The 4,528-nt window shown below is 42.2% G+C and overlaps 1 protein-coding gene across 1 annotated transcript in view; it reads right to left on the bottom strand.

Moving 5' to 3' along the window:
* fas (Fas cell surface death receptor) overlaps positions 1-3,394 on the bottom strand; it is a 41,144-nt gene extending 37,750 nt beyond the window's left edge. Inside the window, exon 1 of the mRNA XM_061911804.1 lies at positions 3,281-3,394. The gene's annotated coding sequence lies outside the window, so the exon portion shown is untranslated. The remainder of the gene's footprint in view (positions 1-3,280) is intronic.
* Positions 3,395-4,528: the final 1,134 nt, after the last annotated feature.

Below are 4,528 nucleotides of genomic sequence, written 5' to 3'. Positions count from 1 at the left end.
CGTGTGTGTGTGTGCGAGTGTGTGCGTGTGTGTGTGTGTGTGTATGTGTGTGCGAGTGTGTGCGTGTGTGTGTGTGTGTGTGTGTGTGCGTGTGTGTGTGTGCGAGTGTGTGCGTGTGTGTATGTGTGTGCGTGTGTGTGTGTGTGTGCGCCTTATTCTGTAAGTTTGGACTTCCTCTTTTGTGTTTCCTGTGTGCTGTTTGAGGCCCTCATGCTAATTATCCTCACTGAAGTGCCGTAACCATAACAAAATAAGCAAAACAAAGTTAAACGTGACACAAAAAGTTTGTATTTTTATTCTTTTTAAGCTTTTTGTGCTTGTTGAGATTTTACAATCATGACTGGTTTTATTGAGTATTGACCATTTAATTGATTATGGGACAAGCAGTAGAAAAATAATGGTTGGTACTTTTTCGTCACGTATTGTTTGTCTCTGATGCACCAATTTGTATATTTTAGGCCATTGGTTCTTTGTTTTATTTTTGCAAAAATATATACCCTATTTTTTATTTGGGCTTCACGGTGGCAGAGGGGTTAGTGCGTCTGCCTCACAATACCAAGGTCCTGAGTGGTCAGGGTTCGATCCCGGGCTCGGGATCTTTCTGTGTGGAGTTTGCATGTTTGCTTGGTCTATTTTGTTATTTATTCCAACAAAGTGCAGATTGGATTTGAACCTATTTAAAACATGTCATCAAAATTCTAATATTAATCTTAATCAGGAAAAAAATACTAATGATGTTCCATAAATTATTTATTTATTTATTTTTTAAATATTTGAATTAGCTAGTTTTTCTCTTCATTTTTTTCAGTTGAATTTTAAAGAGTCAAAATTGAAGACAAACTATGTTTCAAAATTTAATTTTCATTTTTTTTGTTTTCTCCTCTTTTAAAACGTTCAATTAAGTGTTTTTTCATCATTTATTCTCTACAAAAAACCTTCCGTAAAAGGAATAAAAATGTAAGACGGAATGACAGACAGAAATACCCTTTTTATATATATAGATGTATTTATTACAGGTAAATTGAGCAAATTGGCTATTTCAGGCAATTTCTATTAAGTGTGTATCAAACTGGTAGCCCTTGGCATTAATCAGAACCCAAGAAGTAGACCTTGGTTACAAAAAGGTTGCTGACCCCTGAGTAAAAGTATAGAATGTTCTATATGTTATAGTTATTTGAATGACTCTTACCATAATCCATCCATTCATTATTCTACCGCTTATTCCCTTTGGGGTCGCGGGGGGCGCTGGTGCCTATCTCAGCTACAATCGGATGGAAGGCAGCGTACACCCTGGACAAGTCGCCACCTCATCGCAGGGCCAACACAGATAGACAACATTCACACACTAGGGACCATTTAGTGTTGCCAATCAACCTATCCCCAGGTGCATGTCTTTGGAGGTGGGAGGGGCCTATCCCCAGGTGCATGTCTTTGGAGGTGGGAGGGGCCTATCCCCAGGTGCATGTCTTTGGAGGTGGGAGGGGGCTATCCCCAGGTGCATGTCTTCTTTAGGTGGGAGGGACCTATCCCCAGGTGCATGTCTTTGGAGGTGGGAGGAGCCTATCCCCAGGTGCATGTCTTTGGAGGTGGGAGGGGCCTATCCCCAGGTGCATGTCTTCTTTAGGTGGGAGGGGCCTATCCCCAGGTGCATGTCTTCTTTAGGTGGGAGGGGCCTATCCCCAGGTGCATGTCTTTGGAGGTGGGAGGGGCCTATCCCCAGGTGCATGTCTTCTTTAGGTGGGAGGGGCCTATCCCCAGGTGCATGTCTTCTTTAGGTGGGAGGGGCCTATCCCCAGGTGCATGTCTTCTTTAGGTGGGAGGGACCTATCCCCAGGTGCATGTCTTTGGAGGTGGGAGGGGCCTATCCCCAGGTGCATGTCTTCTTTAGGTGGGAGGGGCCTATCCCCAGGTGCATGTCTTTGGATGTGGGAGGGGCCTATCCCCAGGTGCATGTCTTCTTTAGGTGGGAGGGGCCTATCCCCAGGTGCATGTCTTCTTTAGGTGGGAGGGGCCTATCCCCAGGTGCATGTCTTTGGAGGTGGGAGGGGCCTATCCCCAGGTGCATGTCTTCTTTAGGTGGGAGGGGCCTATCCCCAGGTGCATGTCTTTGGAGGTGGGAGGGGCCTATCCCCAGGTGCATGTCTTCTTTAGGTGGGAGGGGCCTATCCCCAGGTGCATGTCTTTGGAGGTGGGAGGGGCCTATCCCCAGGTGCATGTCTTCTTCAGGTGGGAGGGGCCTATCCCCAGGTGCATGTCTTTGGAGGTGGGAGGGGCCTATCCCCAGGTGCATGTCTTCTTTAGGTGGGAGGGGCCTATCCCCAGGTGCATGTCTTTGGAGGTGGGAGGAAGCTGGAGTAGAACCCACGTATTCACGAGGAGAACATGCAAACTCCACACAGAAAGGTCCTGAGCCCGGGATTGAACGCAGGACTACTCAGGACTTTGGTATTGTGAGGCAGACGCTCTAACCCCTCTGCCACCGTGAAGTCCGGTATTTTTATGTATTTTATGTATTTTTTATATATTTATCTGAGTACCATGTGCTAATGTTTTTATGTCCATCCATCCATTTCCTTCCGCTTGTCCCTTTTGGGGTGGCGGGGTGTGCTGGCTCCCATGTCAGCTGCAATCGGGTGGAAGGCAGGGTAAACCCTGGACAAGTCGCCACCTCATCGCAGGGCTATGTTTGTATGTGTTATTATGAATTTGCACTAAATTAGTGTGCTTGCAATTTCGTTGTACAATGTAAATAAAGATATATTCTATTTTATCTATTGTGATTTATTATCATTTATTGAGCAATGACAATAAAAAAAAAAACAACGTTGTTATTAGAGTCAACATTGCAACCATTTTTCATGCACCTGTTTGCTCTTTTATTTAAATTTCAACATAAAAAAAAAAAAAGAAAAAAAAAGGCTTGCAGGACTTCCGGCAGGCATCGTCACGTGACCACTTTTCACCAATCCGACGTTTGATATTTGTTCCATTTCCCCAATCAAACTATCACAAAGCGGTAGAAAATGGATGGATGGAAGGTGTGAGAAGCTCAAATAGGTAAGTATTTGACTTAGTTGTCCAACAACAAAGTAGACACTTTAATTAGGGGAGATGACGTCATCACATCGCGGCTGCTGAACACAAACCTCACAAAACACTTGACTTTAAAGAAACAAAACGATCTTTTTGTATGTCTCTGATGATCCTAATAACCACCATTGTCATTTAAACACATTAAAAGGTTCGGGACAAGCTGAAAAGCAGTGAAGATTGTACTCACATGTTAGATCCCTGTCTTTAAAGTTAGTCACGCTAGCTTGTTAGCACGAAGCGTTATCTTCTTCTGTTGCAAGTACATCTAACGCCGCTAAACAGGCTGAGATGGCCGCCATCGCCCCCTGGCGTACTTTAGGAACACTGCGTGTGGCCGACAGTCACGTGACAGATAAGAAGATGCAAACTACAACTTCACATGTTGTGCAAATAAAAGAAACTGAATTATTTGACGAATCAGACTAATTTAGAAGATAGTTTTTTTCACAGAAACTTACTTACTCAAGTAATTATTTTTGATGGCAACTTTTTACTTGTACTTGAGTCCTATTATTCTAAAGTAACAGTACTCTTACTTGAGTACTTTTTTGGGTTCTCTACCCACCTCTGGTCTACTAATACTTGCATACTTGCATACTTGCATACTTGCCAGCCAACAAACCTCAGGACAAGGGAGGTGTTCAAAAGGCCCGCTGGGGGTCACACATTCATACATAAATACATATATAAATACATATATATATATACAGTATGTGTATGTGAAGTGAATTATATTTATTTAGCACTTTTCTCAAGTGACTCAAAGTGCTTTACATAGTGAAACCCAATATCTAAGTTACATTCAAACCAGTGTGGGTGGCACTGGGAGCAGGTGGGTAAAGTGTCTTGCCCAAGGACACAACGGCAGTGACTAGGATGGTGCAAGCAGGATCAAACCTGCAACCCTCAAGTTGCTGGCACGGCCACTCTACACCCTGAGCTATACTGCCCCGCATTATGTATATGTATATATACATAATGTATATATATAAATACATATATAATACATATACATACATATAATATATATATGTACAAATGTAATATATATATACATATATAATATATATATACATATGTATGTATATATAATATATATACATATATACATATGTATGTATATATATATATATTTATGTATGTATATATGTATATATATATATATATATACATATATACATACATACACACACTTAAAAAAAGACATACTTGAATTTCAGTGTTGATTTATTTCCACATATACACACATTACAGTCTTCTACCTGTGGTTGTATTTGAAGGTGTAATGCTTTGCAGCCAGTAGCATAAGCCTTGAAGGAGCATAGGTATGGGCAGCACCTTTTAGTGGACGTGATTGAGGACGTGATTGAGGACAGCATGAGACTGTTAAAGGGTGAAGGTTCCAGGTGAGAGAGGACACTAAAAGCTCGCCCCC

Source organism: Nerophis ophidion, linkage group LG09 (assembly GCF_033978795.1).
Source record: "Nerophis ophidion isolate RoL-2023_Sa linkage group LG09, RoL_Noph_v1.0, whole genome shotgun sequence".
In the NCBI taxonomy this organism is placed as follows: Eukaryota; Metazoa; Chordata; class Actinopteri; order Syngnathiformes; family Syngnathidae; genus Nerophis; species Nerophis ophidion.
This window is presented reverse-complemented; position numbering and strand designations above follow the sequence as displayed.